The sequence below is a fragment of the Haliaeetus leucocephalus genome, unplaced genomic scaffold, assembly GCF_000737465.1.
Source record: "Haliaeetus leucocephalus isolate CR32 unplaced genomic scaffold, Haliaeetus_leucocephalus-4.0 Scaffold140, whole genome shotgun sequence".
NCBI classification, from domain to species: domain Eukaryota; kingdom Metazoa; phylum Chordata; class Aves; order Accipitriformes; family Accipitridae; genus Haliaeetus; species Haliaeetus leucocephalus.
In genome coordinates, this window is record NW_010972576.1 from 2,898,320 (window position 1) to 2,924,448 (window position 26,129).

Genomic DNA, 26,129 nt, shown 5'->3' on the forward strand with positions numbered 1-26,129 from the left:
ATGTGACTTAGAGACAGGGCTTCCAAGATGTGAGTACCAAATAACTGGAGCTTCTACAACATGCTTCAATTGGTGTTGAAACAAAGGAGGGCAATACTTATGCCATCATCTATTCATAGAAGGTGAAGACAAATCTATCTGTGTCCTGAACTATTTTCTGAAGACCTGAGAACAGTTGCAGAAGGGGTCAGAAATAGAAGGAGTTTGTCAACTTTCTCATTAACCAAAACCAGAAGACACATGTTTCAAGGAGGTAATACATATCAGAAAGAAACATACTCAATCCAGCAGAGAAGGTTCCCAAAGGAGCTCTGTGCTCAGGGATTCATCTCTCTTGGTGAATTTTTAGACCAAATTAGAGGAGGAATATGGAGCACAGAATAGAAGAAAGACTGTTATTAACATTATAATAATTGCTTCTGCTTCTGCCTTTCATAATGTATAACGCAAGACAATCAGCATTAGAATATTATTCAACTTTCCTGTACAAGCCTTAGGATCAATATTACAACATTCCAAAGAATATATAACTATGCACCTCTGCTACTGTCCTTCAAGATTTTTACATATTTTCCAAGCATCACATTAAATTAGCCTATTAACTTGATCAGTTAATGTTACAAGTACTTTTCTTGCCACTTTCCCACTGCCTTGACATTCTTCTAAAAGAATAGGGCAAAACTTTAACAAAAAGCAATACATAAAATCTATCAACCTTTCACTGAATGTTCAAATTACTTCAAAAGGTAGTACAGGACTGTCTGAGTTAGGCTCTCAACCCACTTCACCTAATTGTTCCCACAGAAATCAGAAGTAAAATTCCCACTGACTTCTTAGGGAGTGGAATTAGTCTGATGTTAAGCAGTTTTAGCAGATTAACTACAACTGCACCTTTCCTCCTGTATTCCACATTTTTTCTATTCCAACTGCTCTCCTGCCCTTTCTTTTCCTTAGGATGACTTGTGTTCTCTGACCTACATCAGTTCAATGTTATTTCACTTGGACTGTCCCTAATCTAACCTCAGTTTTTAATCCATGTTAAAGTTGATATTCAGAAGTTAAACGTTAATACATGACTGCATGATGAGGGGTTTATTTTAAAGTTATCTTCAGTGTCTTGCTTGTTCTCTCATCTTCTCATTTAAAAAGTAAATTAGAGTAATCAGCAAGCAACACCCATCTGGAATTTACTTGTGACTGACATGTGAAGTGTGCAACTTAATGATGGGTGTACTGATATAAAATGGATAAGAGAGAGGACTATTAATTCTGTTCCATAGGATTAACTCATAAGTGAATACATGTTCTGTAAGAGAAACTGTTTAAAAGATCCCAGTTTAAAAGATTTTTCTGCTAAATAGAACATGCTAAATAATTCTAACTAATCTAACATTCTGAAGATTAGCCCTCTAGTATGGATTTCTGAACTATGCCATACATTCATCTTACATAGAAAATGCTACTACTGAAATCTTTCTTCAACCTCCTGCTTTCTGTCTTTTCAATTTAGAATTGTGGTGCTTCCAGTTAAAAAAGGTCTTCAATTTCCCAGCACTTTTGATTCTGGACTATCCAGATATAAACCTCAATATAGCACACCTTAACTAATTTCCTTGTTTCAGTTTTAGGTTCACATTTTCAAAAAAGCAAAAACCTCCACAATTTGGGCTTGACTTCATAAATGCAAATGACTCTTTTAGAAAATGTTAGGCTGAATGCAAGGAAAGTAATTTTTCTTTACAATTACAGTACAAGTCTCATATGTGTAGTATACTAATCTTCACTTCATTACAAAACTGCAGTTATATAAAGTACTTTACACCCAGAAAAACAATAATTTGCATGTGATTTCATGCAACAGGACAATTGCATCTACAAGACATTTTCTATTTAGAATAAGTGCACTCTAAATGGGTTTAATTTTGGAGCTACAACTAGAAAAGCTGCTGTTTAAATATGATTTCCTATCAAAAAATCTGCAGTACATATCCCTTTTTTATCTAACATACAGCAACTGAAATTAATGTTTTATGTAGAATGCCTCTTGTATTCTATCATCTCTTGTTCACAGTAAGTACAGTCAAGGTACAGAGTAAGATGGATTACCTTTGCCTTCAGACCCAGCAAATAAATAGAGTTCCTCAACTGACAGGAGAAGAATTGGTCCTTGTCAGAACTAACCCTAGCAATTTTCTGTGGATCTACTGGGAGTCAAAAATAAAGTCCTCCATAGACAAGTAATTTCCAGAGTTAGTGTAAGATTTGGGAAGAATTAGGAAAAAGATTCTCAGGGATATACTCAAGTGGGACATTGTAAGATGTGTTAGAGTGAAATCTATGGCTACAGAGTGAAAAATGAGATGCTTATTCTAAGTCAAACCTAGACCGGATTCAGATTAGAGATTTTTCCTGACATTCTTTATCACACTTGAGGCCAGAGCTGAGTCATGCATACTTAAAAGGCAAAATTCAGAGCACAAGAGGTAGACACATACAATAGATCTGTCTCAATGTCTGTATCAGAGGTTTCAAGATAGATTTGTATCAGAAAGTTTCAAATTAACTAGAGATAGCTTCTTGTAAGTTCTTAAACTCAAGAGAAAAAAAAATAGGGGTTTGTAACCATTAAAGTAATTCTACAGCAATGTAATAGACAAGGGTTGGATTATCTTATTTTTTAGATTATTAACAGTACTGCATTTGTTGGCCTTATTAACATGCTGGAGAAAAACATCCTGAATGCTAGAGAGCTTTTTAAAAATCAGAAGCTTTTGAGAATGGCATTAAATCCTCTGACAGTTTGTGTGCTTGCCTCTTGATTTTTTTTTCTTTTAAAATTATTCTCTTTCAAATCTGAATAAAAATTTAAAGACCTATTTATTGAACATAAGGCTAACATAGGGAAGAAAGAAGCCAAGAGAACTGAAGCTGACAGACCCTTTGGTAAGTAAGCTCAAAGATGAAGGTTTAAGGCAGGAAATAAGGATACACTACCACAGAGAAAAAAAGCTATCTGCTTTCAGTGTCTTCTAAATAGGTTGATATAAGTGGTGCACCTTTTTCGTTGGCCTTCTCCAGAGGGTACAAACTGAGAAAGGAAAGATTAAAAAGCTATATTGCTATCTAAATACCCAGGAGTTACTATATTTGTGGAGAATCTTCAAGGGTCTGTGCTGACTGAGTATTGCTAAAGAAAACACAGGAAACCAGAAGGGTAGAGCTGTTGAGAAAAGCAGATCTCTTAAAACTTATGATGATTGTCAGTGCCCAGCGTGAGCACATTTTGCTGTTGCCACCACAAGACATGGTCCTACCGGCAGTTACGTCAAACATTCACTCAATGAGAAAATGTCCACAGAGAATGGGACTGCATTCTTCTGCAGTTTTGCTGGGGGCCTGTGGTCATTCATAGACATGTAGGTCACCATAGGTCCGTAATCAAAAGTCAAATAGTCACTGAGGTCTAGTTCAGAAAAACAATCCTGTTGATTACTGCTGTTTAACTCAGTATCTATTTAGCAGCAGGAGTATAAGATAATTTGGGGCATAGTCCTAGCAGTGGAGCTTTGCAAATCTCCGCTTTGCAGCCATGCAAAACAATTTCAAACACTAAACATGGAAAACCACAGACTTATAACGACTCTATTATTTAAATCAACTAAGTTCTCTTAGAATTTATTACCCACTCTGTTGTATGACAAAGATCTACTGAGCTTTAGCTGACTGATGTATGTAACAAATTTTTGCCTAACAACTAACTCCAAATGGCTCAGACAAGAGCCTCATAGAAATATAACCTTCCACACCATCTACCTATTGGCTATTTGAAGCTTAAGTGCCGCAAAGGTCATATACTTTCTCCTTTAATGAGGAATAAGTTATCCTATGCACACCTCTGTTCTTATTCAGTTAATGAAGCTTCTCTTCAATTGATTTACTTGTTGACATATAATATCTTGAAGACCTTACAAGCTATGTGTCAAATTGTGAGAGGTGCACATACAAAGAAACCTGCTGTTGGCAGGAGTGAAATACAAACTTCAGGGGTAGGGAGGTAGCAAGACATGATCATTTTTAACTCCAGCCTTCAGAAAAGATGGGTTTGGGTATAGACCATGAGCACTACAGAATTTGTCAAGATTAAATATAAATATAATACCATCACCTTTGAGATACAAATAAGAATTAAAATGGTGAACTGGGCACAGTCGGTGCTGCAAAAGAAGTAGAAAGCAACATTTTATATTCTCCACACCTTCTAAAATTTAGGAAGGGAAAATGCCAGAGGAGGAATTTACACACAAGGCAGCTGCACTTGAATAGAGAGGCAGGGTTCACAAGCACGATCGGAAGTTGTCTGAATAGCAAAGTGGAGGGAAAGAAGAACAAAATATTCTACTGAAAACAAACTCTACAGAACAACTGTACTCAGTGGACACCTAGGTGATGAATGAATGGTTTGCACATACAATAAATATCCTCTCAAAAGCCAAAGTGGCATGAACACTACAAGTCTAATTGAAAGGTTTGGAAAGGGTATGAAACCTCCAGAACATCATGTTTCCACAGTGCTGTAAGGAGTCATTTAGAAGCAAATACAACTGGATTCCTCCATCCCCATTTCCAAGGCACTTGCAATTTCTCCATCGCAGCCACCAGGCATGCAGACAACTGATTTAAGTCAATTGATTAACTATGCACTACTTAAGATCTTCTTTGAGTTTCAGTGGAAATACAAAGAGGGCATAAGGGTTGTGTGAATCCTTTTAACCTGGCTGCTTGGTGGGGTTCCCATAGCAGAAATCAAAGCTGAAAGAAGTGTGAGCACGGTATTTTAGTGGGGCACAGATCTGTCCAGTGGAGGCTGCCGATTTGTACAGTCCCAAGCTACCAAATTGTCCTTATTGGGAGCAATAGGTCACCTGCCTCAGGAACTCATCAGGAGCCAGGAGCTGCTGCCCTAATACAATTAGGTGGCTCTCACAGAGTTTTCAGTGGTGGAAGCTTGTACAGTGTGCAGCAGTCTGTTTTACAGCTCCTTTGGTAATTCAACAGGAGCCAAGAGCAATTGCTTTATACAAAGGCAAGATGATGGCCCATTAATCAGTAAATCAGTGTTGTCAAGGTGGAAGAGTGAGACTGTTTAATTTATTGAGGGTAGCAAAACACCTCAAGCTAGCCATGCCTTCTCTTCAGTAGAACATTAGGACCAAAAGCATATACTTTTGAAAGTCTGGTTGGATGAAAAATACAGGAAGAGTGTACAAAGGTAAGGAGAAACATTTCACTTATGTTGAGAAATTATGTCATGGGCAAATTTCTAGGAATATTTACAGAAATGTAATACCTGCAAAAGTAATAGAAATTAATTTCAGTCATTATTGGATGTGAGGACACTTGCTACACCAAACCACAAAGTTGCACATAAATTTTGTAGTTGCTGGCATCTAATCAAAGCTGCCAAAATAACCACTCAGACTAATCATTATTTAGGATAATTATCACATACAAAACAAAACTAAACAAAACAGTATAAACCCAGTGAAGAAGAGTCAGAGGGTTCAAGTTTCAGCAAGGTCCAGCACAGAGTGAATATTGTCATTACAGTTCTTTATACATTAAAATAATCCAAGACATACATGTTAATTCTCATACCTAAACTATTCTCTTAGCTGGAGGGTTCAATGCTTAGCAGCCCCTCCCATTGCTCTCATAAACCAGCCACTTGTTTAACTACATTCCAACATTTTCTGTGCTGGCTTGTAAAACAGTGAATCCTGGGAGCGCCCAAGCCCTGACAGTGTCTGGGTGTCACATACTCGGGGAGGATTGCCTGTAGTGACTGGTGATGCCCAGCAACATGACAGCACTGTTGGTTTACACCTCGTTCTGCCAGGAACTGCTGAGCTGATGACGGAGAAGGAACATCACAGCTGGAAGTAGCCCTTTGCTACCATGCCACTGGCTGTCTCTGTATGAGGTTCAAAAATGCTACAAATCTTATTTAAATCTTTTGAAAATATTTCCACAGACAGCAAGTGAGCACTGCCTGATCTGCATTTCATTTTTAAATGAATCACCACACTGAATTCAAGCCATTCGGGTTGTTCAGAGCTGATAAAAATACTCCCAACTACATTACTGACAGCTGTTTTTTACTGTAAATCCCTAGACATGAAATAAGGGTAAAATGGAAAGGGCCGAACAAACCACAGACTTACCTTGTTGGCCTGAAGGTGCCAGGAGCACAGGAGAGCTGAATTTCATGTGCTCCCTTAGGTCTTCTACTGCAAATGTGACCTACTCTGTACGTTCCTGTTGTTTACGAGGAAGAGTGCTAGGTGTCACAGATGGCACAAAAAACAGCACCTCACGTTAGCCACTTTTGTTCTGTCTTGCTGCTAATGGATGTATACGACACCTAGTTTTGCTGTGCTATTGACAAAATCTATGCTGCCACAGTAGTAACAGCTTGCAAGACTCCATCCTTAGACATGTCCATGTACTTTTACCATTCTCAGATTAAATTTAAAGTTAATTATATTGAGCCTCACCTGATTTATTAATCCTTTCCTTACCATTACTATTGTATTCATAAACATCCAGAGCCTATTTTTAAGCTATAAAAAACATTTTACCTCCTTGTGTTCCCTAGATTTCCAGCTTGTAAATTAAAAAGTAATATAGCAGCTATTCATTCCATTCTGAAGAAATTAAAGTTACAGCATTTTGATTACAATTATTAATGAATCCATTTCCCAGAATTACTTTTTTATGATGTACATGAAAAAAAGCAAATAACAGCATAACAAATAGGTGAAACAAATGGTGAATGGAGCATGGCCAGCATTTGATTCTGATAATTAGAAATACTGAAGAAGAGTTATTTATCAAACTAGGAAGAAAAAGATGAAATTAGAATCCAAAGTATCTTAATATTTGCAGGAGAAGCACAGAGCAAATTCTACTGCTGTTACAAGTTTTGCGCATAATTTGGGTTTCAACAGGCATAGTCCCCAAAAATAAAGGGAAACTTCATTTAAAGGGCTGCAGTCAGCATAAGAAGCTGTAGCCTCTAGAAGGGATTCACTGCATGCATAGACTCCATCGAGTCGGTTTTCCTCATTATAATGGCACCTGCTGAAAGACTTTATTATATTACGTTCTATCATAACTGCTTTCTCAGGAAGGTGAATTACGGTCTGTGGTACAATGATAGGTAGTTAATCACTGATGATATTTTGTGCTCAGTATTTTCTATACATCAGTGCACTGCACTGTCATTGGTTTATTATAGTGACTGATTTGATTTGACGCAGGGTGATGATTTATTATATATTTTTTGAAATTTTCAGACAATATTTCAACAGTTAGTGACACATTCTGTTGCCATTACTTTCAGCTAATTAGCACTCCTGGATTGTTTTTTTACACAACTGACTGAAGATGAAGCGCAACACCACCAGGAAATTGCATGAAGGATGTGACACCAGAAAGACTAGTTCAAATGCTTTGGACTAAATTCAAACCTGATATTTTAGCCACTGGAATTCTACTGGGGAAGCAAAGATCCACTGAATGGATCACATCTGAATTTTGTTCCTTAATATGAAACTGTGCTGCTGCTCTTAATTCTTTTTACGAAGAGCTCCACTGTCTGGGTAGAATTCACCTCAGCACGATAGGTCAACACAAAGCCTATGAATTAGTTGAGTCCCACTTATGTCTTGCTCAAAATAGCACTATAACCTAAATGGTCTTTTAGTCACCCTCTACAGAAAAGTAAATTCTCTCTCCACCCCCTGCCCCCAATCTCTCTCTCTGGATGTTCAGAGGTGTACTTTTCTGAAAAATAAAGATTGGATTTTTTCATGTTAATTTATATAGCTGGATAATCTAGGACCAAGGGCATCAGACAACAATGATCAAATGAAATGCTCAGACAGGCAAGCTCAGTATTTGACAGGGGAATAAAAGGAAAGTGTTAGCAATATCTTTAATACCATTCCTGTCAGTAGCAATAAGAAATCTGCCGTCATGACTAGCAAATACTTCATAGCTGAAAATATTTTATACCTCCCTCCCATTTCCACTTGTATCTGTATCATCAGATGAACTGTCGATCCCAAAGGAAACATGATCAAAGCCTAAGCCTGGAGTTTGCATCTTTTCTTCCATATATACTATGTCATTTTCTCTAACAGTTGTTGTAACTGCATTGTGTTCTGTGTTACTTTTTCTTTCAGAAATGTGTATGAACAGATTGTTACCTTATGCTTCCATTATATTGCCTTTAAGATTGGCTTTTCTTTTCCTGTTACCTCTTAAATTGGCAAGAAAAATAATAATAGAAATTCAACCTACTGTGATCAAATTCCTGCCCTTTCCTGTTCCATTGTTGCTCAATCAAGGCCCAGCATCATACAGTCAGTTTTACAATCCCTAAGTATTTTCCTCTAAAGCTGCAGGATGGCCACAGGCAGCATACTTAAATCCACAAGCAGTATCAGATCAGTAGAAAACACTTGATATACCAGCTTTAAAGATTCTTTTAAATAAATGCTCCACTAATATAATATTATTTTTTTATTTGGGTAGCATTTAATTAATAGATACACTTTATTACAGAAACATTTTCTCAGCTATGTTCATACCTAATATTATTTATGACATTTTATAGATATAGGAAACCTTGACCTTTATTTCCAAAGTTACTTGTAATATTTAACAGTGGACAATATAAATAACATATTTATGCTCATAGTATGTTTATTTTTATCACTATAATATACTCTCTGATGGTGATGGCACTGTGATGACATCTTTTACTAAAGTCAACACCAGTTGGGTTTTTTTACTAATAGAATTATTAGTGAGAAGAAAAAAAACAAATCAAAACAAAACAAAAAACAAAGGATGATTGTGAAAAAAATGCTTTTGTGATTCCTTTTTGTACATCATGAAATGTCAGGAAAGGAATTAAAGGTAATGCTATAACTTAACAAATACAAGAAAGACAAAGAGTCTCATTGTTTTATAGCTAATGGTAAATTAACTTTAGCTCAGAATCAGTTTCCAAATTAGAAAAACCTCAGAATATTGCATATAATTCTTGCCCCTTTTTATCTAAGAAATGTGAATTTAAATTGGAATGGGTTTCGTAGCAGGAAATGCAAACCAATACAATGATTAGAGGACTAGAGAACTTTTTCTTAAATTGAAAAATAGATTAAAAGGACCTGGATGTTTTAGTCTACAGAAATGAAACAGGAAAGGGAAGCTGAGGAAGTCTGAAAATACTGTGGAGGCAGGAGTAAGCATTAAGATGAGAGAAGAATTATTTCAGTTACAAGATGTAATGGTCTATGGTCACATTGATTTTTCTTGTAATAACTCAGCAGAAATGAAGAGTGCTTTCAGGCCTCCAGAGATGGAACTTTTAAAATGGAATTTAAAAAGGGTAGGGAGCACTTATGCTCTTTACAATTGAAAGAAAACATGACACAATATAAGTGATCATGGAGTAAAAAGGAAAGCTTGGGTTTAAAAGCCTTTCCTAGCCATTTTTTGGACCTCTAAGGTAATGCTTGCAGGACACAACTGCTGTTTGAAAGTCTGATCTCTCCTGCTTTAATCCTATGAAAAATTACAGTTGATGTTTTTGTTTCTTTCTGTAGATCTCAGGTTTATCACAGTGCAATGAAAAGCATTTTATTAACTGTGATGAAGGGGAAGTAAACGTTTAGGAACATAAATGTATTATGTGGAAACCATTCTAGTGGAAGGTGTCCCTGCCCATGGCAGGGGAGTTGGAACTTGATGATCTTTAAGGTCCCTTCCAACCCAAACCATTCTATGATTCTATGAAACCTGAAAATGGGGAAGGGGACACAGCTAAGTACCTCACAATGTCCATTCCATCTTTGTTCTTTACATCACCTTTTTTTCTCCCTTTCTAGCTGTACAAACACAATTTGTAACCTTAATCACCATCCTTTCCTCCTGCCCATACATGTGTGCTCTAAAATTTTGTTTTGATGTTAGGAGGTCAGAGCTACAGGAGGAACCAACATCAACACATCAGTCTCCATCTCACACTCAGTGCTAGAAATCCATAACAATTTGCTAGTTTTACAAGCAGAAAAAAAACCACCCTTCTTTCCTTCTAATCCATGAACAGCTAAGTTTCCCTCTCCTCCTGCTGCGTAGCGGTGTGTGCGGTTGTGATACAAAAAAATTATCCATCCAACTCAATGTAATCCACAGCTTATGTTTACTTACAGGGCAAATTATCAATTAGCAGCCCTAGTAAGTTTTTCAGTCTCAGCATCAGTGCTCAGATGACTCACAAAAACAGAAGGAGAATTGTTCCTGAGGTCACAGGGACAGATTGCACAAACTAATTTATGGAAACAGAGAGACATAAAGCACCGAAAAGCAACAGTGTGCAATTTCACTGAACCAGAAGGAAAGGCAAACAAAAAAAGGCTTTTTTGAAACTGGCCCAATAATTGACTTCTTCAATATGGTAATTATGAAAGATATCCATGCAGTCATTCCCCTTCTTGCCATATTCTCTATCAATTGGAAACTGAAGTCAATTTGTAGTACTGAAATCATTACTGTTTTTACCATTAGAGACAAATGTGAAGTGGTGTCTCTAATTTTCCAACAGCAAATTGACACAAAAAACTAGTAATGCAGAACCACTATTTATAAAATACAGTCCCACCAACTCAAAGCAAAAATTCGTCTCTAAAAGACTATGAACAAACTCAGGGTATAATAGATTTAGCAGTTCATGCTACTGCATAGGTAGTATTTTTTTCCCCTGAAGATATTTAAAAAAAAAATTTCACATATTTTAAATACATTTTAAATTAAGTGAAGACCCTTTAAGAATGTACAGCACTGTACAGTCCTTATGGTAGGAGAAATTACTTTTCTAACTTATTCTATAAATAATGTAAATAAATGTACTTTAACATTAGATATGATGGAGTACATGGCAAACATGGCAAATATGCCAGGAACAGAAGAAAATTCAGCCAGTTTTTCTTAAGGGAAGAAGAAAGTACATTTCTGTTGAACATTGTTTGACATTAGGCTGATGAAATCTTTTCTGGATAAATTATTTGGACTCTTTTTTTCCTCCTGCAGTTTACCGTACTCCTCATGTATTTTCTTTCTTAACTGTCATTGCTGTGGCTCTGAGCATTACATCTGTCTAGGATGCAAAATGCCAGAAGCTAATTTACTGCTCTGCTTAATTAAAGTTGCACTTACCATTGAAGGTAAAAGAAACTAGATCTCTGTAGCTGCCATTAAAAATGATAAGACATTTGCATTTTTGTTCAGAAGTGCCCTTGCTCCCTAAATGTTGCTGTAACTTGCTAGAGAGATTTTACAACCGATTCAAATTTCCCCATGCAATTGCCAAATATCAACAGCTGGTGTTTCACAAGTAATAGACTTCTGCTTTAACATGGGCACCACAGTCAGCATGTGCCTAAAATAGGCATACAGAAGAAAGGCACATTGCTGAAAGACTGACATGGTCACAAAACTCTCAGATACGAACACACTTAGAGTTCCATGTCACAATCTTATTTTCTATGTTGAACCTCTCTGTCCTTAACAATAATAAAAAATACATCAATATGAAAGCAGGAAGAAGATGCAGCGGGACGGTATTTACCTTTTCAATTTATTCCTCCCCAAAACGTCTATCCAATGTTTGATCCTTCCAGAATTATTGCAGTTTCCTTTTTTTTTTTTTTGATGCTTCCTCTCTTAGGCATTTGAGAATAGCCACTAAATATGTGGAACAGGATGCTGCCACTCACAAACAGATGTATAATAAAAAGGGATGGCAAAATACTACCTGGCAGTAGCCTCTCTGCATTATGTTCTCATTGAACACTGAAGGTATTAGATTCTAGTCAGCAAGGATCTGCCCACACGTTCTAAGGCACTGTTGTTAAGGTCAACTGGAAAATAAATTAAAGCAACTCCTGCAGAAATGGAACAATATTCAGAACATTTGTTCAGAATAAACAGGAAGGAAATTTATTTTCTGGATTTGTTTTTACTCATTTCTTGACACCAGAACCACTCACATTTTATGATATGCTGTTAGCTGTTGAGAAAGCAGGAAGGATGATAGCTCTGAGGGATTATAGAATCCAAATTGATTGACCTGAAAGTGTTACGGTGACCTATGGTCCTTCTTGTCTCCCACTTACCCCAGAAAACAGCATGAATAACAAACACTACTTCATAACTGCAGGTCTTTGCAGGTGCTTACAAGGCAAAGAACGTAACAGCAGAGCAAGACTCTGAAAGCAAATAAATCCAGAAACAGTCTGTGCAGTAAAACTACTGCAGAAGCATGACTAGGAGATCACTGTGAGAGCAACATTTGATTAAATCAAGAAGAAATAATTGCATCTAACTTGTTCTATTCCTTTCGTTATTGCTGCTAGCAGAACCACAAATGTTTACTATTATTTTAGTAAAACATGTTTTTAAAAGATTAATGTTTCAACCAACCTTGTGCACTATATGTCCATGTTGAAGGTTATTTCTCTGGGAGCAAAAAGTTAATTGGTTGAGAAAAAATTCTGTAATTCAATAGTTCAGAAAGAAGTAAAATATAATTAGAAATATAGGCATATATTTAGAGAAATAGGGATCTCTATGAGTTACATTTTTAATTTATTTTATTTTGAAGGCCCAGGGTACTTACTAGTCTCTGACTCTATGTGAATCTCCGTTGATTTGCAGGGTATCAAGTTATCTTCATAGGAGGATTAACTACAAAAACCTAAAGCCCATCTATTGCCTCCACGGATCACAATCACACTTGAAGTATTTTAGTGTAATGCCAACAGCAAATAAAGGTTCTATATTAAGTGCTATTGCTCTTGAGAATGGAGTGAATTGCTTTTGTTCCAAACTCTTCTGATTGTCAATTTAAAATCTCAAGCTTGACTGCTTCAAAATCTTAATATTCTACCAGATTGTTTTTATAGAGTTCTGAAACTTTGCAAAAACATAAAACATTTAAATCCTAATATGGTTGAAATACCTAATCTGAAAGTCATTCTTTTTTAATCTGATGCAGACTGTTGGGCTTTTTGCATTTTTTAAACACATACTTTAATGTCAAATTAAAACTGTGTGACAGCCTTCCAAAATGTAGGGACTGTTTCCCCAGCGTTCTTTAATGTGCGCTATAATGTAAACACATGCTTATTTGCACTGATTTAAATTAAAGGGTAAAGAATTTTAGAGCAAATTATTCCTGTGTTTGTTAAAAACTGCTGAAATTATATTAGAGCCATCCTTAAAACTGAATAATGATTATCTGCCGAGGTATAAAGAAAATGTTGACTTCCATCTAGGTAATTTTAAATTTATGTCTAAACTAAAAGATTTAGAAACACAGCCCAGCAAGGTTGGACAAGGAATCTAACATACATCAAAACTCTGAATGTGTCCTTTTTTCACCTTGGTTTCCAAAGGTAGAAAAGTTGCACTTGGTCTTTGAAACAGCTATGAAACCTTCTGCCCAGGTTTACAATACAGCTGGCACAGAACCCACAGGACAAGCTGCCATACACTGGAGTTGTACACTGACTAAACTGACCAAATTCGAGTTAATAAGTATTTTAAATCCTCATCAATTCCCATGTTTCCACCTTTCCCTAATCTTGCCTAATGTAAGGTATAAAAGTCCTCTAAAGACTTGGGCGCTGTACCTGAACTGCATTGTCCGGATTCTCTTTTTCAACTTCCTGACAGCTGCATGAGAATTGTAATTCCAACTTTTCTATGGTAGTTAGATTCCATGGGCCAAAATCTTGCAGAAATAATCTATTATCAATTCACATAACGTACACGATGTCTGTCAATCTTTTTTTTGTTTGTTTTAAGCTAACTCTACTAAACCCATAAGCTTTAACCTTTTTCCAATGAGTTTGTGCAGAGAGAGTTTTCCAAGTTCATGTTCCCCATATTTCTTCTTCCCTTAAATTAATACAGCTGCAATGTGTGTTGATCTGTTCTCCTTCTGTCTAACCACCAGGATAGTCAGTCATATCTGTAATTGTGCTCTGCTCTTTCAGCCCCAATAACCTTAGTATTCTTTCTGCTTTGGCCTAAGAAACCTGAATTTGAGTTGCTTCACACAAGATAGAGAAATGGTCCTCTGCCTCGCACTATTTCAATATGTATTCTAAACTCTAGGTTTTCAAACAAAAGAAGATGTGACTAAGAATCAGCCATTTTTAAAGGAAAGCCATGATCTCCCTCTTCAGCTTCTTTCTCCCCCTTAGCCCTGCTTCACTCCAGGTTTCTGGTAGGTCAGGATCTACCTTTCAAAAGGGTTCATGGGCAACAATGAGGGCATGACTGGGTATAGGCTGCTTCCTACAGTCTTCTGTAGGTGCTAAATCTCTGTAGGAGATTTACTACAGCCTTCTGAAGGAGCTAGATTTAAGACATACCTCTCCACGTAGTATTTTCCATTCACTATTAGAACATAGTTTACTTCTGGGACACTTAAGACTATGTCAGCACTGTCGACTCAACAGTATTGAGGTATCCAAGCTATCTAGGAAGGAGAAGTATAATTTAGAGATGCTACGAGAAATGCTGCAAGCAGAATACACATATCAGTTTATCCTATTGGTATTACTTTTAAAATCTTTTATGCTAGTAGGTGGACTTTTATTTGAGTTAGTAAAGGTCACCCCCAAGTAAAACAAATGACAATAAAAGAGGTTACTAACAGTACTACTTAAAATTTGCTTCATAATAACAAGAAAGCTAAGATGCAGCACATTGAATCTAAGCCTAAACAACCCGATGCAGATGATTACCTACAAGTGGTGAGATATGACAGCTCTAACCCAGACAGAAGTTTTGAAAGGTAAAGTAAATCCTATAGCGAATGCACAAAATCCTTGTTTAATTACTTTCATAAAAGCATGAAAAATTAAATTAATTAAAACAAGAGCAGCAAATTTATTGCTGGCAAAGTGTCAGACACTAGAAGGTCCTAAACATGCAAAAAGGGAACAAAATATAATGGACCCAATTTCACATTATTTGTTATCTATTTTTTCCCATTATGCAATAACCCAAATAGGATGAATTAAAAGCAAAAGATGAGCACATAAGGCTTAACAAGATTAGGAGAAGAGAACAAGGAGCTTAAATTATGGGCATGCCAAAACTATAAAATAGTCACGTTTCTGCAGTATCAGAGTGCACAAGACAATTCTTTGCTTAATAGAATTTTTCTTCTCTGTAATTACTTCAGTGTCTGGGTCCACAGAGAAAATACTTCTAGTACACAAGTATTTGCCATTTCTTTCTCCTTCTTTACATTTATTGTTGCTTGACTCTATTTTTATTAGTCAGCGCTCTACTTTCTACTGTGCATGTTGGCTGGGGCATTCTCTTATACAATGGTATGAGGTATATACAAAGGCAAATCTGTTCTATTTCTTGAAGTGTTTTCTCTATATATAAATCGAATAATTTCGCTAGATTAAGAGGTGAAGTGATTTTGACTTTCTTAATTCTCTTTCTTAATAATTCTCTTTATTTATTAAATACAGATATTTTTTAAAGTGTTGACTGTAGCATGATTCATTTTTTCCTATTAAATCTTGCCCTACTTTGATATACTATTAAATAACTTCATTTTAGTATTGAATGAAGTGATCTTGCTATCATTTGCACCCCAGATTAAGTACAAATATTGGCAGGTTCTTACTGCATTTGTAAGCACATCTATATTAATATTTAAATTGATGACGAGATCTTCTCTCCTGCACTACTCGAATGCCTGCCTCCTCTCATCATTGTACCTTGTACCCTGCACAAGGCAGCTCTTGTTTGTCTTATTCACAAAGGAGGCTTTTGCTAGAAAGCCATCTGTGGACTATATTCTAAATTCATCTGTACTTACAGAGGGACAAAGAATGAGAACAGTGGAAACCTGGAAGATAGGAACAAGGCTCATTGCTGATAACTCCATGCTGCACAAGTAGGCTAAATGTCAATCATTTCAGAGTATCAACCTCTTCCCCAGAAGGAGAACACCAGGATTCGACTTCTGCTGGATACTGAATGCAGATGTTTACACTGCAGGTAGCTGGCAAGCTTCCATATGATCTTATGTGTATACCAAAGCTATGCAACATGCTGACTAGGAGCTGCTTAGGAATTTGCTCTGAGAACAATTGGAGAGAGACTTTGGTTTCTTCAAAATTAAATTTTCCTGTGTTTTGAGAGGGGTTTTTATTTGTGGGTTATTGGGTATTTTTTGTAATTTTGCAAACATTGCTAGCATCTCCACTTTAAATTCTAAAAGAAGATTCTTTGTATATGGAAAGTCAAGTTAATTCAGTATCAGATTGCATCTCCCTATAGCATAACTGATAGAAGTTACTTCGTATCAGAGGTGACTACACCTTCTTTTAAGCAGTGTGATGGAACTAGAAAGCCGCTCCACTACTACATTGTAAGAAAACTAACCCAAAGAGAAAAAGTACATGCAATCTGGAAAAAATGAGCATCAGAGGTACATGAATATGAATATCCACTCCTAAGTGGAAATATGGTACTAAAAGAATAGATATCTTAAAATCAAAACCAAGCAAGAAAAATTGTTTTGATTCATTCACTAAAGTGGACAAAAATATTATGGTTCTGAACTCTCTTCACAGACTCCATCAAAAAAAGAAAGAAGTTTTCAAAAACCATTTAGCATTTCCATACATTGCAAGGCTTCCTTGAAATAAAAGGTACTGTAAAAAATAAATTACTAGTTACTACTTTTAGGGTCAATCAATCAGCATTTTCCAAAGGGGGAAAACACAGGCTTCATCAAAGTGTTCCCTATTACATCATAATTTCTCTAAAGCCAATGAGTAATTCTTCCTTTTTGCCAATGTAACTGATAGTAGCAACTCTGATCTTTGCATTTCCAAATAATAAAGCATACAACACACAATATGCGGCTTTACCAGCCTATGTAATTTGCCTCAGGGAAAGTAAAGTTGCAGAGTTTTCCCATGATGACAGATAGTACTGTTCTGAGCACGGAAATAGATATGGGATACTCAGAGCAGTACTGCTCAAGAGGAAACATTTGAGGATGTATCCTACTCCCCTACACAAGTTTCTTGCTTTTCATTGATTCATGGTGCTACTTCTCACTTTTTTTTTTTGTCACTCACTTTTTTTCATAACAGTATTCAAATTCCAGTCACATCTCTACACCACCAGGTCTAATGATTTACTCTCTAGATCCACAACAAAATTCTTTTTCATGACTTCTTAGTATTTTATTCTCCCTCACAAAACACTAATCTGAAGTAGTGAAGAGTGGATTACAGTGGAATTCAAAGTGATAATGATGATCATAAATTTTGTTGTTCTGTGGTGATGTGAAAAATCACATAAATATTTTCAAGCAGCAAAATGACCAGTAAAAAATTAGATGAAAGTCCTAAATACATTAAAATAGAAGGAACTGTATTAGAAGGAAGCTTCAGAAGGATAATGTCAGTGAGAGGAAACTATTTTTCTCAGCTGTTTCATTATATCATCAGATCATTAAAGCCATATGGCTATGGTTGCATGGTTTAGATTTTTGGTTTTGCTACCAACTAAAGCTGGATGATACACTATTAGGTAAGTTATTTGAGCAGGCCAGCAATATTTGTTATATAAATGGAAATTATTATTTCATGCAGCTAAACAATAATAATGGCTGTCCTTATATGAACTGAGCATTTTCATATGCACATTTCAGATGAAGGTCACCTTAGTGTTAAGGTCTATGATTTTATTGCACTGTAAAACATTATTTGGAGAATCATTTAATAAATCAAATGGAATACTACCTATAAATAAGGCTGATAATTCTCAGAACAGTAAAATGAAAGTGTTCTGAATATAGCATGATTTATTTTTTCTATCTTCTTACTGAAGCTATGGACCACAAATCTTCCGATACAGAAATCTAAGTGAAGATGTATATCTCTAATAAATGGTCAATTAATTTTCAGCTAGTTAAATTTCACTTTCTGTATTTTATCTTTTCAACAATAGATCTTAAAATCAAAATTACCTGAGAAATTTATGGTTTACAATATTTCTATTTTATGTTCATCTGTTGACAATTGTTCACTGACAACAAACTTTGCAAATACATATAGGTCTATAATCAAGCAAACCAGTACAGGCAAGGTAGTTTTTTAACTTTGGTACTGAAATAATATAAGAGCAGTTGCAACGGATATTTTATGGTTAAGTAGAAATTTCAATTTGATCTCTGAATATTATTCAAACCCTGTTGCAATTCCTAAATATGATTACTTTTTTAGAGGGATTAAAATAAATGACATTTCATAATGACTGATTGAACAATCAATTAAACAATACTTTGTATTACTGCATAGAAAGTTAATATCTCTCTAACATCGTTACTATGATTAGAAGAAAGGCTTTTACAACTTCACATTATTTGAGAATCTGAAAGGATTAATGGCAGGTTCAGAGCTTCCATAAGCAAACAGACTTTTCAGACACCTTTGAGGACTGCCCTAATCTGACCTTCCAATACAGTTTATGGTTATATTGGATTTCTACTCTGTTATGAAAGCAACATCTGTTTTATTATGTTAATCAGCAATTTATATAAAGTTGTATATTAATGTGAGAGAACATCCTTTATTCTCCTGTAGTGGCATGGTGTAGATAGTATAATCACATCTCTCTGAGCACTATTCCATGGCTCATTCTCATTTCTTTACTGCCTGAAAAAAAACAATAATCCTAAATAGTCTCCTAAGAATTACATCCTCTACACTCAGAAAAGAGACTCACTCATACTTTCTGCTTGCGATAATATCTTTAGCTGCCAATTTTTTGTTGTTGTTGGTTTATGGTCAAGCTACAAAATAAGAGAATTTTAAGAATTGATCTTTGTTTCACTCCTGACAACAGAAGTAGATATGAGTATTGAAAACCTTGCCGTCAGTTCTATGACATATATATGTTTGGATATCTAATCTATCCATAGGAGCAAGTATACATGCATGATATACTGTCACAATATGATGTGTGACAGCAACATCAACAAAAATTAACTTCTCTGAGTTCACTACTATGTGAAAAGACAGTGAACAGAAAAAATACCATGTCAAGTTTAGTAAAAAGGATTCACCAATACTTTACACAGATATAACAATCATCTTTTATCTTCTGAACTATTAAATTTCCGGAATTCAACTGATACTTAAAAATAAGCCACTACCCAGATACAATTAGACTGGGTTGTTTACTTTGCATAAAATGTAAAGACACCTCTTCAAAGTTTGCTGTTCTGAAGATGCAGAAGACACCACACTGAAACCAGAAGCTTCAGAAGCTCACTAATATATCTAATGTGTCAAGAGAAAAAACAAACAAACAAACAAAAAACTCCTCCTTTGTGAGCAAGGGTAGAAGGAAGAGACACTTCGTATTTCCTATGATCCTGTTCTCACCCTGCAGAAATGCTATTGTGCTGGGAGAGCCTGAGACAGAGAGGTAGAAAAATACGGGAAAGGAGCAAGGATAATTCCCCTTCCTTTTATTGTCCTCCCCGAGGGAAGTTGGAGGCATAAAGCTTGTTATCATCATCCATCACAGAAAATGTTCCCAAAACCATTTTAATAGATTTGCCTGCTTTCAGTGGGAATGTAGGTTTAAATGCACCCATTGATCTGAGCAGCAAAAGCACATTTTAGTCTCAAGGTAAACTCAGAATTTAGGTAGAATTGAGGCTCAGAAATTTTTAAGTTAAACCTGCAATGGAAATTCCATTGCCTTTCGGCATCTGAAAGAATATGAGTACCAATAGCACACCACAGTCCTCTATCCGAAATATTTAGCTTGTGAGGCAGCAAGCATCTCTAACTCTGTTTTATACCATTTTAACAGCCTAATCTGACAAACAAAACAAAAGAATATAGCAATTTGTGGTGTGTACAGCTGCAACCTTCACCTATGGGCAAAATACCCAGTCTGACAGGATGGTGAAAATGTGATTTTTTAAAATTTTTTTTAAAGCGAAAATTAATTCTGTTTTAGAAAAGAGCATGATGGTTAAAAGAAAAAAAAAATTAAAGCCCACAATAATAAGTGCAGTTTATTTTCATTGGTTAGTCATCTTGTACACCTGAATGAAAAGAAACTGTCTTGCTTGGGGCAAACACTTACCAATTTTATGTCACACTGTCCATTTAGAAACAGGTTTATAAAAGAGATAGAGAATTGAACTTCCCTTTTTCTTCTAAAAACTGCATTTCTTTGAAGCTACAATTAACTATCCTGTTGAATTGTCTAAGTTTTAGACTATATGAAATTATAAAACCTTCTTTAAAGAGCCTTAGAAAACCACTATAACATAAGAATTTGCTATACCGTTTTTCAACATATTCATAATAAAATTAGGTTGGTCAAAGAATACTTAAATTGGTCAATGTGAAGATCTGGATACTTTTTTAATACATGGAAGCAGTTCCTCTAAAGCCAATATTCTCCTAATAGTGTAATTTTATATTCCCATTAAATCCTCATCTTAGGTCCACTCCAAAACATAAGTATACACCTTTGGACTGTAGAAATGCTTGGTTTTTATCTGGCAGGGTTTTGAGAGTGCACAGATGGCTATTACAGATTACTAAAATGGGACTGTGCAATAACAGTGCCAGCTGTGTAACAACCAGTCCATCTCTAAAAGAGATTGTAAATTCAAGGAGGGGATCCTTTCAGAAAAGGGCTGAGACCTGCTTCCAATGAACTGAGACTCTACATTAGGAGGACAGAATTCTGGTTTTACACAAAGAGCAGAATGCTTCTAGCATATTTGCCATTAAAATTGTGTTTCAGTGAGTTGTTTAGGGAAATGAAAGAGGTGAAAAACTCTCCTTTATATTACAGCAATTATATCATTAAAGACTCTGGTCTATTTCAATTTTTCTAATCTGACCATAAAAAAATTAATTCCAGAGAGACTAGATCAGTGGAGAGAGTATACTAGCAGGGGAAGCTGATTTCCAGACCATTAGTCCTAGCTGAGATCAGGTCCACAGTGCCTGAAAACTCTCTCTTGAGAAATCTTAGCTAGTTTATTTGAAAAGTTATGATGTCTTTGCTCTACATCTCATTGAACTAAGCATGGGGGGGGCGGGGGGGGAGAAAAAGAATTGTATGCAAAAGCTGGACCCTGAGTTCTTAAATCTTGGGACCATTTTATATTTCTTTCAGGAGGCAGCAATTCCCCACAAAATTGGTCATCTCCTTCATTTCCTTTCCTATTCCTTTTTTTCTTTTCTGGCTCACTGATACATTTAGCAGTTGGACATTCACATTAGGCTAAATGCCTTTTTAATAATTACTGAAACAGTTATTGCATGTGGTTTGTATCCTAGGGTTCAGTGCAATAGGGACTGACAGTAATAAGTATCTTGCAGAGCAGGTGCTTTGATATCAGCCACAATTAATTAAACTAAAACTTTAAATAATTCTATCATTCTTATATATACAGGGATACCTTCACAAGAGGTCAATAATGTCACGTAAGACTTTGCACAAAGAAGTTAATATTACTGCAGATACTGCTTTCTGGTGTCTCAGCTGAAACACTGAAGACCAAAAAAAAATAGACTCCTTTTTTTCTCCTACATTCAGATTTAATCAAAATTCTTACTCCATACTGAAGCACTGTAGTACTGACACTATGTTTACCACTTTTATAGTTAACTAAATGTATGAATCAAACAAAACACCTTCCAGTTTTTTTGGCTTCTTTCCTCTCTCACAAAGAACTTGATCCAATCCTTACTTAATACAAGGAACATGATTCTGGAAAAAGACCAGTATTAACAATAAAAACAACTGGGTTAAGGACCCAGTTCTCACAAGGAGCTTAATCTGCTGGGGATTTTATAATTTTTAGCATTTGCTTTAAAATCTGAAATAAAATTTGTCCTCACTGAATTTAAGGACAGTTTTTAATAAGAATTCAATTGAGTCATGATTTCACCAGAATGTGTTGCTTGAGACCCAGACTTCTACAAACCTCTACAGAAAAGCTGGGCTAAAATTTGAACTGCAAATGATTAGCTACAGAATTCAGCACTTCGTGCTTTCTCATAAATCTGAAGATGCTACTCCAATATCTACAAAACATTTATCTATGAAAATCCATTGAGTTTTTACACAAATGTTTTTTTCCTGCACATATGCAGATATTCCTACAAATATCAGTTCAACAGCTGTTTGTCAAAACTAAAATTCATTCTCTGTTATACAATAATAGTGTACACCATTAGCAGTTAGGAGGACCAATATTCAAAACTGAACAGTTATGAGGAATTTAAAATTGTGATATCCACACCCTGGATAGCTTTTCATCTAAATTTGTTTCTTCATTTATGTACTATCTAACACTGTTTTGGGGCTATTTCACCCATAAGTTGGTCATTTTAAGGCAAGGTACAACTAGTCCAGTTGGTTTTGAATAGGAAAGTAAAAGGAGTAGCACTTACTTACTCAGATACACTTTTAACAAGTTTTAAAGAAATTAAATTTGCAAGGGAAAAATATTATAGATAGAACCAGAGCGGGGAAAAAAAATTAGTATTATCAACAAAAATAACTGGGTTAAGGCCATAGCATGGCAGTAGGATTCTATCCTTTCAGAAGTTACAATTCATAAATGTACATATAAAGCTAAAGGTGGAAGACACAAACAAGTTATAAACCTCTTCGTCAGATCATACATAAAATATATGGCTTGAGGGGATAGAAAATGTTCTTCTGGCTGGCTAAGCAGGGGAATTGCTTCTAATATTGTCGTCTACTTCTAGTAACAGAAACAGTGCTAAGCATAAAACCTTACAATAGTTCCTGCAGCAACGTCAGCTGGAGTTCAAGCAGTACCAGAGACTGCTGAAGTGTCCTTTACAAGGTGAAGTTACTGTTCTGTTAATGATCTGTTATGTTTTCCTGATAATGTCATTTGTCCTGGTTTATGCCTGACTTATACCACTGTTAAGGAATAAAATCATAGGTATTTGTAACAATATAATATTTTAATACTTATCTTTTCCAAAAGTTCATGTATTTTCTCAGTGAAGGAGGTCATTATTTAGTGCTTCTATTAGGGTGGACCCAAGCTTCTGAGCTGAGCTTTTTTGTTCAGATTTAATGTCTCTTTTATAGACAATTATATCATAAATTGCTTTAACTATTCTGTTTGGTCCTTTTCTTTGTTAAGAATTATTATTGTGCCTCTGGCTTAGGAGCTTTACTTGCTAATTCTCCAGTTTTCTTATATCAGTTTTAGGGCTCCACTTCCTGGAAGGCTCCTAAGATTTTATGGGGTGACATTTTTCATGCTCCAACCTTCGTCTGTGAGTTGGCCTCTTTCTTAGTTTGAGGTGGATTGTTTAACTAGGGCATTAATATGACATATATTGTAGATCACTTTAAAAAAATCTAGCACACTCAGTCATTTCCTTCTAATAAGCCCACAGAGGGAGTTATCAGAGCTGAATTAGAAATAATTTTTTTGGAAGTTGCATTAGATTCATACCATTAGAGTACGGCTTTTTCTTTTCATGCAGGTGCAAAACAGTCTGGGCAACTCTAATATTCTTAAAAGGTGTTTCATTCACTGGACATAATGATAAAAAAAAACCAATGAAATTATTCAGAAACCACCATATAGCGCATTCTCTGGCTAGGACAACTAGATAGATGATAGCAAAGATAGATAGATAGTAGCCAGCTAGATAATTAAAAGCTGGCCAATGCACATGAACGGAAAAAAATGGTTCTTGCAACACTTTTTTGCAGCCTAAGAGGTTGAGAAACACTGGCTGTTCCAGTAGAAAATCCACCTAAAAACAGAGCCCTAAGAGCAACACTATTTTCTGTCCAGTGGCTTCATTCCTCTCCTTCCCATTTGCTTAAGCACAAAAATGTTGGAAAGTGAGTAACTTTTGGTAGACCTTGAAGGAAACACCCATTCTGGTAAGACTGCTTTCGGGAAGCAGCAGGGTGTGAGACAGAGCATAAGAGACCATTTCACATGATGCACAGAATTATGACTGAATTTTCCTAACAGCAAGAGTAGCCTCTGGCCACCTCTAAATTTGTGACATCAGTGAAGTTTCTCAAACCATTGCAACAGAAGATCAAACCCCTCATGTATTTGGGTCTAATTACCACAGTAATATAAAAGGATATACTGTAGCAAATAGATTGGAAAGGTCAGCACTAGATTACTGTTTTTTAAGGCTTTCCATACCTTTTTATTGCATATTTTTTTCAAGAGAAATTCATTACAACTTTGCTTATCTGCTCTTAAAATTCATAAAGGGTAAGATTTTTTTCATATAAGCAAAAAAGAAACAATCTAGAAAATATGCACATCAGATATTGTGCTTTTACATAGTTATTGGTGCAGCGGAAATAATAAAGTGGCACGTAGTAAAAAAATAACTTGTTTGTTTGCTTGGGGGGGTATTTGTTTGTTCTGTTGTTGGGTTTTTTTTTTCCCAGAAAGTGCGTTCACTAACCTGTTTATGTTTGGCTAGCCCACCTTGCATAGCTGTTTTCCTTCATCTAGCATGTGACATTTAATGGTTTGGCAGAACACATTTTTAGCCTATTTAGAACTATGTAAACATCCATGTCCTCTAGCTAGGATTTCTGAGTGAGGTTGGCTGCTAACTTTTATAATTTCATGTGTTTATATATATGTGTGTGTGTGTGTGTGTGTACACATTTCAAATATGGTGTAAATTCCACTTACCTTTTATCCACTAAAGCCAATTAAGGGCTCTGAGATTAGAATCAGACTCCTTCTCTTTATGTTATATTTCAGGGAATCTTCTGTGACAATTTTTACTGGTTTTAAATGCACAATTTACTCGCAGCTAAAAAAAACCACAAAAAAAACCCCACAGAAACAAACAAACTAACAAAACTTTCTGATTTGGTACTCTCATTCTTATTACAAAGAATATAATGAAAAGAAGAATGTACATTCGGAGAACAGAGACTACATATAACAGTCCAAGAAAAGAGGTATTTTCTTACAGCTTACTCAACCATAGTCTACTAAGAAGTAATAGGTACCCTTTTCATTTAGATATAGACAAAAACACTGGTCTTGTCTCCCTTTGGAATTCATAATGACACTTTATTTTACTGTGGTCACTTTAATTTTTTTTTGTACTGATTTCTATGCAGGACTTTTAAAAGATTATAAATGTGTCCAATACCTTATGTAGCAAGGTATAGGATTCACCTTAATAGTCTCAGCTGGGCATAATGTAGATCCAAAACACCATCAGGAGTAGAGAGCTGAAATGAGATTCTAGGAAAAGAGCCAACAAACTATTTTCTCACATATAAGTTTTCCTTGGTCCAGTAGTCAACATTTTTGAGCTGGAAAAGGCTGCAAGATATTTTAATGAATTTAAAGCTTTGGCCAACCCTCCCAAAGTGCTGTTATTCCCAATTTTGCAAAATGACTGCAAAAGCTCGCAAAAATGACACTAACATCAGTGACAAAGTCTTCCAGTTGTATTCTTGTTCTCTTATCACAGGTAACAACTTTGCAGAATAACATTAATGGGGAAAAAGAATATATGCTGTTGTCTGTGACAAGTTTGACAATGCCTGGATGCACGTAGGTATGCTAAAAGCAGTGACCAAAACATAACATCCTTCAATAAAGGCCATCTATATTATTGCCTTTTGAACTAAAGCTTGCTTCAGCTGAACCAATAGTTTTGCCCTGACTTCCATTTCTAGTTGTAACATGCAAAACTAAGTCATAAATGGAATGCTTCAGTGATATTTTCATACATATACACACATATCTACACACATGTACCACAATATCCATGGCAGGACTAAATGGCATCATAGATGGCCATTGTAGCAAAGGAGTAAAATCAGAAATGTTCAGCCTTATTGAGACATTTCTTTTTTCTGTTGCCTTGGGCAAAAAAAAGCAGCTGGGTTAATTCCCGGGGGGGGGG